At 41.6% G+C, this 14,579-nt stretch overlaps 1 long non-coding RNA gene across 1 annotated transcript; it reads left to right on the top strand.

Annotated features, from left to right (window-relative positions):
• Window positions 1-606: 606 nt before the first annotated feature.
• On the top strand, window positions 607-1,508 carry LOC121580162. Its single transcript, XR_006002988.1, has 2 exons — window positions 607-645; window positions 760-1,508. It is a non-coding gene; the product is annotated as an uncharacterized LOC121580162 (long non-coding RNA).
• The last annotated feature ends 13,071 nt before the right edge of the window (window positions 1,509-14,579 follow it).

Here is a 14,579-nt window from a genome sequence, read left to right on the forward strand (position 1 = left end):
AGCTGCAATATGTAACGTTTTGGGCAACCTGACCAAATTCACATAGAAATATGAGTTATAGATCTGTTTTTCATTGAAAGCAAGTCTAAGAAGCAGTAGATATGTTCTTTGTGCGCTATTTCTATGCTTCCAGTTCTTAAGTTTAGTTTTTGCGTCTTTTACTTTCGGTTTTGTACACCAGCTGAAAATATATTTTTGGTTATGGAAAATGTATTCCACAGCTGCTTAGATGGTACAATGATTATCTACACTATACTTGCTTGTATAACTAAAATTAGGCGAACTATTCGAATTGTAGCAACCAGGAATTTCTGCATAGTGCATCTTTAATGGTCTTGTACTACACGTCGGCAAAACACACAAAAAGTTGCTGAGATTTTCTCTTAGTCATAATACACCTCAACTGAAATCATCCTTTCCATGCAGTTTGCATTTGAACCGTTTTCTATTGTTTTCAACCTGTAGGCCAGGGCTCTCCAACCCTGTTCCTGGAGAGCTACAGTCCTGTAGGCCAGGGCTCTCCAACCCTGTTCCTGGAGAGCTACAGTCCTGTAGGCCAGGGCTCTCCAACCCTGTTCCTGGAGAGCTACAGTCCTGTAGGCCAGGGCTCTCCAACCCTGTTCCTGGAGAGCTACAGTCCTGTAGGTTTTAACTCCAACCCTAATCTAGCACATCTGATACTAATAATTAGCTGGTTGATAACTGGGGTTGGTTACAACTGGGGTTGGAGAGCCCAGCTCTCCAGGAACAGGGTTGGAGAGCCCTGCTGTAGGCTATGCATTGTTGAGTGTGTTTTTTGGCTGCAGTTTTTCTTTTGCAGTTCACTTTGTTTGGACTGATTTAAAATGTTCCAGTGAATTTTGGTTTCACACAAAGGTGTCATCTGAGAGGCACGGTTAATGAGCACAGGGTTTTAAGGTCATTGTTTTTTCTCAGTTTTCCTATAGATTTGATTTTGTGCTAAACCTGAGCTCCTCAAATGGATGCCATTTTTATATTTTTGCCCTCTTAAGAATAATACAGAAATGAAAATGGAGTGCTTTTCTATTTCAAAACTTTAAGGGGACACTGCATTTCAAGCAACCCAGAGCGATTTCAGTAAGTAGCCTTTCACGAGCTAGCTGGAACGGCTCATAGGAGCAGATCTCCTGTTTCTGTAGTGTGAGGCTGCTTGATGTACAAGTATACCCCCCCTGGACAGGACACTAGTCTATCTCCTTAATGCTGAGTGCCAAGGAGAGACGCTTCGTGTCCCATTCTTAGTCTTTTGTATGACGTGGCCGGGGATCAAACTCCCAACCTTTCAATCTCAGGGCGGACACTGGGCGGACACAAGGCCACTGAGCAATTACAGTGCTGCTCTTATATGGTCAAGTATTTATATACTGTATCATTTGTTTTGTACATGAAAGTCAATGTGTGCTTTTGTCATGTGGAAATTCTTGATAAATGGGTGTCGTGCTTGGGTGGTTTTATCGGCCACTATCTAAATAAAATATGTCATGTCATCTATGGTCCGTTTCATAATTTGTACATACACATGACGTGTCTGTAGACCATTTTAGTCTTTCTCATGCTTTCAGCCTAAAACAATTAAGGTTTGGGGTTTCTGAAATTCATCCTGTAATGACTGGGTGTTGGAACCAAAACCACCCTTACTCTACTGTATAACATCTTTGTTATCAGAAATATAATGATTAGAAATACAACCTATTATCATTGTTCAGTTTTAGATAAGCTACCCAGGAAAGGTTTAAAGTTAGCTGATATAAATATGTAGCCTCAGAAACAAAGTTCATGAGATTAGTATTTGCTAATCTTAGATAATATTAATATATTAGCCATTTACTGAGACTCACTTATGACCGTACCTTTGATGATACAGCAGTAGGAATACAAGGATATAACATCTATAGAAAAGACAGGAATGTCTACGGGGGAGGTGTTGCTCTATATATTCAGAGCCATATTCCTGTAAAGCTCAGAGAGGATCTCATGACATTTGAAGTAGATGTGCTGTGGTTGCAGGTTCACTGCCTCATCTGAAGCCTCTTATTTTAGGGTGCTGCTATAGGCCACCAAGTGCAAGTTGTCAGTATCTGGAGAATACATGTGGTATGTTAGATAAGATCTCTGATGCTAACAGAGACATTTATTTTCCTGGTGACCTGAACATTGACTGGTTATCATCTAGTCCTCAAGAGGAAGCTTCTTACTGTGACTAATGACTGTAACATGACCCAAGTTATCACTCAACCAAATAGGGTATACCAATACTGTTGGATTTGGAGCTTTGCTCCACAGCAGTATCAGTTCCCATTGGCTGTAGTGACCATAATATTGTGGTAATAGATTGTAAATTACTGTTTTATATATAATTATTATGAATATTGTTTTTATATATCCTTAGAGATTGAAAGTAGTGTTAGGTTCAAGCTCTTTGTGAATGAGAAGTCTAATTATTTAGTGGACTAGGACTCCCAATAACTACAAGCCTCTCCTGACTGATGAGAAGTTCTGTGATATGCACGGATGAGCACGGAGAAATCCTGGATGATGGAAAAATACTGAAGTACATCTTTGTGGAAGGGAGGGGGTGAGAGCTAAGGGTATAAATGGACACTGCACTGTATTGAATGTATGTATTCAGCTGGTTCGTCTTTGCTGAGTAAACATTTGAAACATCACTTGAAGTTTGGGCTCTTTTGTATGATAAATACACTCGCTGGCCAGTTTATTAGGTACACGCATCTAGTACTGGGTTGGACCCCCTTTGCCTCCAGAACAGCCTGAATTCTTCGGGGCATTGAAACATTGCTCAATTGGTATCAAGGGACATAACGTGTGCCAGGAAAACATTCTCCACACCATTACACCACCGCCACCAGCCTGTACTGTTGGCACCAGGCAGGATGCGGCCATGGACTCATACTGCTTACGCCAAATTCTGCCTCTGCCATCACCATGACGCAACAGGAACCGGGATTCGTCGGACCAGGTGATGTTTTTTCACTCCTCAATTGTCCAATGTTGGTGATGGCGTGCCCACTGGAGCTGATAGGAGAGGAACCCGGTGTGGTCGTCTGCTGCAATAGCCCATCCGTGACAAGGACCAACGAGTTGTGCGTTCCGAGATGCCGTTCTGCACACCACTGTTGTACTGCGCCGTTATTTGCCTACTTGTGGCCCTCTTAGCTTGCACGATTCTTGCTATTCTCCATCGACCTCTCATCAACAAGCTGTTTTCGCCAACAGGACTGCCGCTAACTCAATGTTTTTTGGTTTGTCACACCATTCTCTGTAAACCCTAGACACTGTCGTGCGTGAAAAGCCCAGGAGGCCGGCTGTTTCTGAGATGTTGGATCTGGTGCGCCTGGCACCGAAGATCATTCCACGCTCAAAGTCACTTAGGTCACTTGTTTTGTCCATTCTAACGTTCAATCAAAGTGTAACTGAATGCCTGTCTGCCTGCTTTATATAGCAAGCCACAGCCACGTGACTCACTGTCTGTAGGAGCTAACCATTTTTGTAAACGGGGTGGTGTACCTAATACAACTGGCCACTGACTGTATGTTTATTGTGTATTGAGATATTAGGCTTCTTATCAGTGGCAATAACAAGGAAAGGCAAAGTACCAAAGGCAGGGCCTACATTTATTTATAAGAGATCATACAAAATGTTGGTCTGATGTGTACAAGGAGGAGAATCAAGATGCTGCACTTGGAGTATTTGTAAAATGATTATTGCCAATTGTTGACAAACATACACCTGTTAAGAAACTGTGACAACTGTTAAATCCCCCTGGATCGATGATGAATTGAAAAATGGTATGGTTAGAAGAAATTATGCAAAAAAGGTGGCAAACAAACCAGCTGACTGGTTGGCTTACTGTCAAATCAGAAATGTGAATAAACTTAACAAAATAAATAAGAAATGATATTACCAAAACAAGATAAATTACAAAAAAACTATGGAAAAATACTTTGGAGCACCTTTAGTGATATGATGGGCAGAAAACCCAATTAATCTCCATCGTTCATTGAAGATGATGGGTCATTTATAAAACCTTTTGATATAGGCAATCATTTCAATTACAATTTCACTGGTAAAGTGGACAAACTGAGAAGTGAAATGACAACAGTGAAAATAATATTTGTGTATTGAAGATCTAATAATAAAATAAAAGGATTGCTGTTTTTTTATTTTGTCAAGTTTGTGTGGAAGAGGTGGGAAAACGATTGTTATCCATCAATAATGATAAGCCACCAGGTATAGACAACCTAGATGGAAAACTATTGAGAATGGTAGCAGACTGTATTGTCACCCTATTTTGCAATGTCTTTAACCAAAGCCTAAAGGAGTGTGTGTGTGTCCACAGGCATGGAAGGAAGCAAAAGTAATTCCACTACCTAAAAATAGTAGAGCACCCTTTGCTGGCTCTAACAGCCGCCCAAACAAATACAATGCAATTTTTCTAAGAACAAGTTAACTACTGACTTTCAGCATGCATATAGGGAAGGGCACTCAACTTGTACTGCACTGACTCAGATGACTGATGATTGGCTAAAATAAATGGATAATAAGATTATAGTTGGAGCTGTATCATTAGATTTCAGTGCAGCCTTTGATGTTATTGATAATAATTTGTCATTGAAAAAACTAACTTGTTATCACCTGCCATCACATGGTTGGAGAGTTACTTATCCAATAGAAAGAGAGCATTCTTCAATGGAAGCTTTTCTAGCATCAGAAATGAACAGTGCGGTATCCCTCAGGGCAGTTGCCTTGGGCCGTTACTCTTTATTTTTACAAATGATTTCCCACTTGTCTTACAAGCAGCTAAAATGACTATGTATGCTGATGATTGTGTCACGCCCTGGCTCTAGGGACTCTTTTATGTTGAGCCAGGGTGTGTAGAGTCGATGTTTTGTGTTCTTTGTTTCAGTTTCTAGTTCATGTGTTTCTATGTTGGCCGGGGTGGTTCTCAATCAGAGGCAACGAGAATCAGCTGTTGCTTGTTGTCTCTGATTGGGGACCATACTTAGGCAGCCTGTTTGGCACAGTGTATTGTGGGATCTTGTTCTGTGTTGGTTTGTGTTTGTTACCAAGGACTTCACGTATTGTTTTGTTGTTTTTTGTTTGTGTGGTGAATATATAATAAAGTATGTTCACATTCCACGCTGCGCATTGGTCCAATCCTTTTGACGATCGTGACAGATTGAACACTCTACACACCAGCACCTACAGCCAGTGAGCTCACTGAGACTCTTAGCAAGGAGTTACAGTCAGTGTCAGAATGGATCATTAACAATAAACTGGTCTTAAATACATCTAAAACCAAACACATTGTATTTCATTCAAAGCATACTTTTAGACCTAAACCTCAACTGGAGTAAAAGGGTGTGACAAGTTGAAGAAGCTCATAGGAGTAACATTGGATGGTCAGTTATCATGTTCAAGTCGTATTGACAAAGTTATTGTGAAGATGGGGAGAGGTACAGTGGGGAAAAAAAGTATTTAGTCAGCCACCAATTGTGCAAGTTCTCCCACTTACAAAGATGAGAGAGGCCTGTAATTTTCATCATAGGTACACGTCAACTATGACAGACAAAATGAGAAAAAAGAATCCAGAAAATCACATTGTAGGATTTTTAATGAATTTATTTGCAAATTATAGTGGAAAATAAGTATTTGGTCAATAACAAAAGTTTCTCAATACTTTGTTATATACCCTTTGTTGGCAATGACACAGGTCAAACGTTTTCTGTAAGTCTTCACAAGGTTTTCACACACTGTTGCTGGTATCTTGGCCCATACCTCCATGCAGATCTCCTCTAGAGCAGTGATGTTTTGGGGCTGGCGCTGGGCAACACAGACTTTCAACTCCCCTCCAAAGATTTTCTATGGGGTTGAGATCTGGAGACTGGCTAGGCCACTCCAGGACCTTGAAATGCTTCTTACGAAGCCACTCCTTCGTTGCCCGGGCGGTGTGTTTGGGATCATTGTCATGCTGAAAGACCCAGCCACGTTTCATCTTCAATGCCCTTGCTGATGGAAGGAGGTTTTCACTCAAAATCTCACGATACATGGCCCCATTCATTCTTTCCTTTACACGGATCAGTCGTCCTGGTCCCTTTGCAGAAAAATAGCCCCAAAGCATGATGTTTCCACCCCCATGCTTCACAGTTAGTATGGTGTTCTTTGGATGCAACTCAGCATTCTTTGTCCTCCAAACACGACGAGTTGAGTTTTTACCAAAAAGTTATATTTTGGTTTCATCTGACCATATGACATTCTCCCAATCCTCTTCTGGATCATCCAAATGCACTATAGCAAACTTCAGACAGGCCTGGACATGTACTGGCTTAAGCAGGGGGACACGTCTGCACTGCAGGATTTGAGTCCCTGGCGGCGTAGTGTGTTACTGATGGTAGGCTTTGTTACTTTGGTCCCAGCTCTCTGCAGGTCATTCACTAGGTCCCCCCGTGTGGTTCTGGGATTTTTGCTCACCGTTCACTTGTGATCATTTTGACCCCACGGGGTGAGATCTTGCGTGGAGCCCCAGATCGAGGGAGATTATCAGTGGTCTTGTATGTCTTCCATTTCCTAATAATTGCTCCCACTGTTGATTTCTTCAAACCAAGCTGCTTACCTATTGCAGATTCAGTCTTCCCAGCCTGGTGCAGGTCTACAATTTTGTTTCTGGTGTCCTTTGACAGCTCTTTGGTCTTGGCCATAGTGGAGTTTGGAGTGTGACTGTTTGAGGTTGTGGACAGGTGTCTTTTATACTGATAACAAGTTCAAACAGGTGCCATTAATACAGGTAACGAGTGGAGGACAGAGGAGCCTCTTAAAGAAGAAGTTACAGGTCTGTGAGAGCCAGAAATCTTAATTGTTTGTAGGTGACCAAATACTTATTTTCCACCATAATTTGCAAATAAATTCATTACCAATCCTACAATGTGATTTTCTGGATTTTTTTTTCTCAATTTGTCTGTCATAGTTGACGTGTACCTATGATGAAAATGACAGGCCTCTCTCATCTTTTTAAGTGGGAGAACTTGCACAATTGGTGGCTGACTAAATACTTTTTTTCCCCACTGTATATCAGTTATAGAAAGAGGTTCTGCATTTTTGACACAAAGATCAAGTGTACTACAGTAGTTGTTCAGGCTCTGATCTTGTCCCTTCTTGATTACTGTCCGGTAATGTGGTCAGGCAAAGAAAGACCTAGCAAAGCTGCAGCTGGCTCAAAACAAACTGCACACACAGAACTAACATCAACAACACACATGCTTACACTTCAAACAGACATACCTACCCACCAGACACAACACTGGGTTTCTTCACGGTACCCAAACCAAAAACTGATTTAATGCGTCGCTCAGTTATGTACAGAGCCACGTCATGTCACCAGAGTTTACTCAAGCAAAAAGCAAGTTTAGTTTTAAAAAACTATTGTATCAAAGCACCTCTCCTCTTTCTAAAGATCTAATTCAACTGTACTGTTTATAAGAAGATGAATATGTATATATGAATAGTGTGTAAATAGTATTTTGATTGTGTCTTGGTGTCTTTCCAATACATAACTCTTCTTTTTATTTTCTATTTTGAATTTACAGTTTATCGATTGCGAAGACACTTTTAATGAAACTGGGGTACACTTGATCTCCATTATAACCTAAAGAGTACAACAGTATAATTTTTTTCCACACACAATGCAAATGCTAAGGACATTTTTGCAAAACCGTAAACACAACTCTCTACAAAAGACGCAATATTCTGTTGAGTAAATCACGTCAAACTAAATTAATACATTTGGTCACAGCTGATACAAATTACTCCCATGAATGTGAACCTCTTCTGCACATGTGCAAAATGTCTTTGCATAATTGTTCAATCAGCAATCAGTCCTTATTCATGCATAAAAGAGGTCACCTCTGAGTTGTTGCTTGCAAGAATGGACCGAGGCTGAGGGCAAGGACAAAGGAGAGGTAGAGGGGCCCATAGATGAAGAGGGGTTCAGATGCATGGAAGTGGAACGTTTATGATGACCGCCCACATGACCAGATGTCCCTCCTAGATGCAATGAATGCCGGTTGTATGGCAATCACTGCAGAGGACAGCCAAGTGTGGATGCGCCATGCAAGGAAATGTTTTCCTCGTTGCATTGCAAGGGAAAACATTCAGTGTGATGTTGACGAAAGCATGGCCTGATGGACAAGAACGAATAGACTGAATGTGATGTATACTGTATTTGTGTTGCCTTTTTTGAAATTGCTTTGTTTTTGCAGTGATTTGTTAGCTTGGTGTATTTAATTTGTATTCTCTGTGTATACTGTACAGCAGGGATACTCAAGTACTATTTCAGAAGGTCCGGTCACACAAATGTCCTAGGTGGCAAAGGTCCGGATGGATAAAGTAATTTATCGGCGTAGTAACAAACCCCCACCTCGCAACCCATGCGACCCCAAACTGTTCACACCCCTCTTGTTGACGGAGAGAAAATGTTGCAGTTTTTTTATTTAAATTTCCCGCAATTCTACTCATTTTGCATGGGGCAGAGATTTTTTTCGCTGTTTTAAAGCTAATTTCCTACAATTCTATGAATTCTTCCATGTCTTATGTGTGTTTATATGATACCAGGGGTCGAAACCCGAACTAGTAATTTCGCCCAATGTGTTTCAGTTTGGGGCCGCATGTTACTTGTTTTGAAAAAGTGAATTCCGTTTGGACAAATGTGCTCAAGCAATTGAGAAAAACTGTAATCTGTGGAATGCAGAGTTTGGTTTTCGCCAGGCATTACTGGAACCATGTCGTCCAAAAAGTTATACTTTTGAATCATCTGTCCATAGAACGTTCTTCCAAGAGTCTTGATGATCATCCAGGTGCTTTTTGGCAAACTCAAGTCAACTTTTTGGACGAGATGGGTCCCATTATGCCTGGCGAAAACCAAACACTGCATTCCACAGTAAGAACATTATACCAAAGGTCAAGCATGGTGGTGGTGGTGTGATGGTTTGGGGATGCTTTGCTGCCTCAGGACCTAGACGACTTGCCTTAATAGAAGGAACCATGAATTCTGCTCTGTATCAGAGAATTCTACAGGAGAATGTCAGACCATCCGTCTGTGAGCTGAAGCTGAAGCGCAGCTGGGTCATGCAGCAAGACAATGATCCAAAACACACAATCAAGTCTACATGAAAATTGCTAAAAAGCAACAAATTGGAAGTTTTGGAATGGCCTAGTCAAAGTCCAGACCTAATCCCAATTGAGATGATGTGGCAGGACTTGAAACGAGCAGTTCATGCTTGAAAACCCACACGTCACTGAGTTAAAGCAGCTCTGCATGGAAGAGTGGGCCAAAATTCCTCCACAGCGACGTGAGAGACTGATCAACAACTACAGGAAGCATTTGGTTGGAGTCATTGCAGCTAAAGGTGGCACAACCAGTTATTGAGTGTAAGGGGGCAATTACTTTTTCACACAGGGGAATTGGGTGTTGCATAACTTTGTTTATGAAATAAATATGTAATTGTTGTGTTATTTGTCCACTTATGTTCCCTTTATCAAATATTAGGTTTTGGTTGAAGATCTGATAATATTCAGTATCACAAATATGCAAAAGTAGAGAAAATTAGAAAGAGGGCAAATACTTTTTCATAGCACTGTATAGTGACAAATTAACTCTTCAAAATGTTATATCTCTCATTTCTAGGGGGCTAGATTATTTTGACTGAATCTCTGACTGTGGGCCTCGAACTGCAAAAGGTTGAAGGCCCTCACAGCCAAACCTCTTGACTGAGTACATGAGCCTTTAGATGGCAGTGTTGAGTCATACATTGACTGTCCAACTGGCTATTCTTTTGGCTGAAGAGGATTGTGGGCCATATTATCTAACTGTTGTATATATATTTTTTAAAGTGCTCTCTGCCACAATGGTGAGTGTTGACAGAGCGAATTCACCCTCCTACCTTCAGTGGATAGCTCTAATGAATGGACAGCTCTCAATCAATGAGACCATTTTCATAGAGAAATATCTGATTTGTTTTCAAAAAGCAAGATTTCTACTGTATGTATATCTTCTTAAAGCATAATTGATATATTGCTTAATGCTTGAAATGGGACTTTTGTAGTGATCGTGACCACTCTGTAGAATGTGACTATGTCACTGAGTAAAAAGTAAACAGGGTATTTAGACAAGTCTGGATTGCATTCCTTCATTTTTACAGGGAGTTAATGCTGAGACTAAGGTCTCTTTTCCAGATGAGCTTTGTTTAAGTTTAAACACCACTGTTATTCGCAGTCAATGTCATGTGAAACTGTCAAGACATTAGTTGTTCACTCATCGAACAGCATTTCATCTGTGAAAAGTGAAAATATATTTTTTCTCAACCATTTTTCTTACTTTCCATTGTCCTTGACTTGCCTTTGATAATTTTTTAATTTTTTAATTTGACCTTTATTTAACTAGGCAAGTCAATTAAGAACAAATTCTTATTTATAATGACGGCCTACCCCGGCCAAACCCGGACGACGCTGTGCCAATTGTGCGCCGCCCTATGGGACTCCCAATCACGGCCGGTTGTGATACAGCCTGGAATCAAACCAGGGGGTCTGTAGTGACGCTTCGAGCACTGAAATGCAGTGCCTTAGACCGCTGCGCCACTCGGGAGCCCACTCGGGAGATTGATTCAACAAGGGACCCTTTTATTGATTCACATGAGAAAAGAGTCCTCAATCCATTTTCTCCCCAAGCGTTATATACTGTATTTGCTGTTACAAATCAAATCACATTTTATTTGTCATATGTGCCCGAGCATCTCAGTGCTAGAGGCATCACTACAGACCCTGGTTCGAATCCAGGCTTTATCACAATCCGGCTGTGATTGGGAGTCCCATAGGGCGGCGCATAATTGGCCCAGCGTCATATGGGTTTGGCCGGGGTAGGCCGTCATTGTAAATAAGAATTTGTTCTTAACTGACTAGTCAAATAAAGATATAAAAAAACAGGTGTAGACCTTACCGTGAAATGCTTACTAACAAGCCCTTTAACAACAATGCAGTTCAAGAAATAGAGTTAAGAAAAGATTGACTAAATAAAATAAAATAAAAAGTAACACAATAAAATAACAATACTGAGGCTATATACAGGTGGTAACGGTACCGAGTCAATGTGCGGGGGTACAGGTTAGTCGAAGTAATTATGCATAGATAATAAACAGCGAGTAGCAGCAGTGTAAAAACAAAGCGGGGGGGTCAATGTAAATAGTCCGGGTGGCCATTTGATTAATTGTTCAGCAGTCTTATGGCTTGGAGGTAGAAGCTGTTAAGGAGCCTTTTGGACCTAGACTTGGCCACCCGGTACCGCTTACTGAGCAGAGGTCATCCATACTCTGTTACTCTGTAGGATGACCCCAGCACATTGAGGGGTGATATGTTTCTGAGAAACAGCTGCATAAGAAATGGCCTGTTGTATAACCACAACAATGCCAGATGTTACATCTGTGAGAGATCCGGTCCAAAAAAAGGATATCAGAAATGATCATGATTAGAGTGTACTTGCGCTAGGGGAGCGGCGGTCTTTGGTGGAAAATGCAATGATTGGTATTCAGCGACGCAGGGCCTTATGTATTTCCAAATCGCCAGCGCCATGAATATTCACTGAGCAACTGTTTCTCGAGTACTGAGTGTGATTTCCTGCTGCTTCTGCACTCCATTAGGCTAATTGTCTCACTCTTTGCATGGACCCTCAGTCGATTCAGAACTCAATGAACTACCTATCACACATAACAGCCAGCCAAAGTGTGGCCAGCCAGGAGCACTGATGGGTTAGTGAGGAGATGGCCCGTACTAGTCCTGTGATTCCAGGTGTGAGAACACAGTGAGTGGATTATTTCATTTCAATGGTGTTTAGCCCCCCCCCCAACATACACACCTACAGAGATATATGCATGCAGTGCACACACACACACACACACACAGTAGACATATATAAATGTGTAGGCCTAAATGTATTAAGAGGTATTTAGCCTTTGTATGCCATATAAAAAAAATCTAAATTGTTCCAACATGGCGGACAGTGGATACTTTTTTAATGGCAAGCCAAGCTCTGGGAGCGCGCGTGATGTATGAAGGTGACTGGAGTCAGATGTGTCTCTGCTGGATTGGACTTCACCAGCTACAAACAAATACACGACCTACAAACGAATACAAGTGCGCACTGTCGCCTGAGGGTTCACGCGGATCTTAGTGCTCTAGACAGAAGGCCAGTAGTTAAAGGTGTATGCAGAGTTCCAGCGAATTACAAACCAGAACCTGCTAAACATCTTCTATGCTGAAATTGACCGTCACACCCCTCGGTTGATGACCTTGTATAGTCAGAGGGCATCGAAGACTGGAAGGACTGCTGACGCTTTGGTTGACATTCTGAGCTGTCATGATCTACGGGAACTACATGATGCCCACACAAGGCGTACAACTGTTCTCCGTGCTCTTCCTGTGTTAATGCGCGAGGAAGTCTCTGGATTTTTCAAAACATGGAAGGTGGAGGATTCAGACGAGCCAGAGGTTGGTGACTCACCGGTAGCCCTGCTGACGATTGTTGGTGACAACACGGAAAATTCAGTCCACTACAATCCGGTCAAGATCTCTGTCGTCCTGGTGCGAAGTTGTGGTGACTGACATCCCCAGACTGCCAGATGCTTTCCTGGTAATGTTTGGTCTGATCTATGCTCTACATCTCCGTTATCCGAAAGAACTGTCCAACACGTTCAAGTTCATTCAGAAAATCCTGCTAGGTTTAGAAGATGGGAAACTGAAGCCGAGTCTACAGGCTCTGAAGAATGATTTGATGATACATGTGTAGGCGTTGACCAAATGCCTACCACAAGCTGATAACACTCTTTGTTTTTGTTTCAACATAATGAGATGTGGCTTAAGGTTGGAGTCTTATTTTTTAGATGACATTGTGTTGGATTCTGTAAGAAGTGTTATGCTGAGCTGTCAGAGTATTTGGTTTGAAGTCGTGTAGTCCCCTGTAGCTCAGTTGGTAGAGCGTGGCGCTTGCAACGCCAGGGTTGTGGGTTTGTTTCCCATGGGGGGGCAGTATGAAAATGTATGCACTCACTAACTGTAAGTCGCTCTGGATAAGAGCGTCTGCTAAATGACTAAAATGTAAAATGATAAAAGGGAATAAGACAATATGTCTTGTTAGATGAATCATTTGAATTGCACTGTTACCTGTGCCTCACAACCTCATTAGATCATGTTTGTGGTCCTTAGTTATGGCTGCACCACTGGGCTCAAATTAGGTTATCTGTATTCAATGGAGAGGTTAAAGGGATAGTTCATCCAAATTACACAATTAGACAATGGCTTCCTTACCCTGTAAGCAGTCTATGGACTCGGTATGACAGTAATCAATGCTTTGGTTTAGTTTCCCTGGCACTGTTGCCACATGCTATCCCTTAACCATTCCTTTAACTGACCCGTAGGTTGTTGAACACATTGCGGATTGCATTTATGTCCACGTTCATTTACGTTACAGTAATTCACAGCTTGTACCTTAATCATCCAGTAAGAGAATGATATCATGTCATTACATCCATTATTGTTCAGCAAGGGATATAAATCTGGCCTTTATGTGCTTAATTCTCAGATCTTTCTTAAACCTGTTTCTCTCAGAATAAAATGCTTGTCACGACTCTAACATTCCTCACTTTGAGCACTTGAACCACAATACACTCCTCTCCAGTGGCGCCGTGTCACATATCAGTTTGCAAACAATGTAAAAAAAAACATGGTCTCTTTTTTGCTTTCTTGAATAAGGCAGCTCCAAAATGCAGGTGTTTCAGCCTAGCTCAGTGCTTTCTGGAGCAATTATGGTTAAGTGCCTTGCTCAAAGGCACATCAACAGATTTTCCACATTGTCGGCTCGGGAATTCGAACTAGCTACCTTTCGGTTACTGGCCCAACGCAAAAACTCTGTCTAATATTTTATTGGGAAACACACTTTCAGAGTGTTGGGTGGAGTTCAATCCAGACACCTCTGAGCTGGTTTTGAATCAACATGTGAGGAGCAGTGGCGATTTTAGCATGTAAATCTTGGTGGGGCAAACAAACAAAAAGTGTTGGGGGATGCATGCCAGCAAAGCCACAACACAACTCAACACCACAACACTAAACAATACATTAATTGCACTACGGTGACAAAAGGTGCCCACAGACTGTTAGGGCCTACATAAAGCTGTCCCAACAGCAGAGTCCCAACAGCAGTCCCAACACCTTACCACTGCTACACCTGGCTATCAGCGGAGCCTTGTCTGGCAGCGAAGCAGTTCATTCAGCCTCATTTACTGCCTTTAAAAAAAACATAGCTGTTATGGCTGACTTTCTTAAACAAATGTGGTTTCTACTGACAATTGAGATGTACAAACTATGGCATAAGGGATCGACAAGCGGATAAGAGGCAATCCGTAATTTCGATTAAGACATTAATGAGCGAGCTAGGACGGACGTAGTCAATTTGTAGTAGTAGTCTATTTGTTCAACACTTTTTAAATGTACAGCGACAGAAT

This window comes from Coregonus clupeaformis, chromosome 13, assembly GCF_020615455.1.
Source record: "Coregonus clupeaformis isolate EN_2021a chromosome 13, ASM2061545v1, whole genome shotgun sequence".
Taxonomy (NCBI): Eukaryota; Metazoa; Chordata; class Actinopteri; order Salmoniformes; family Salmonidae; genus Coregonus; species Coregonus clupeaformis.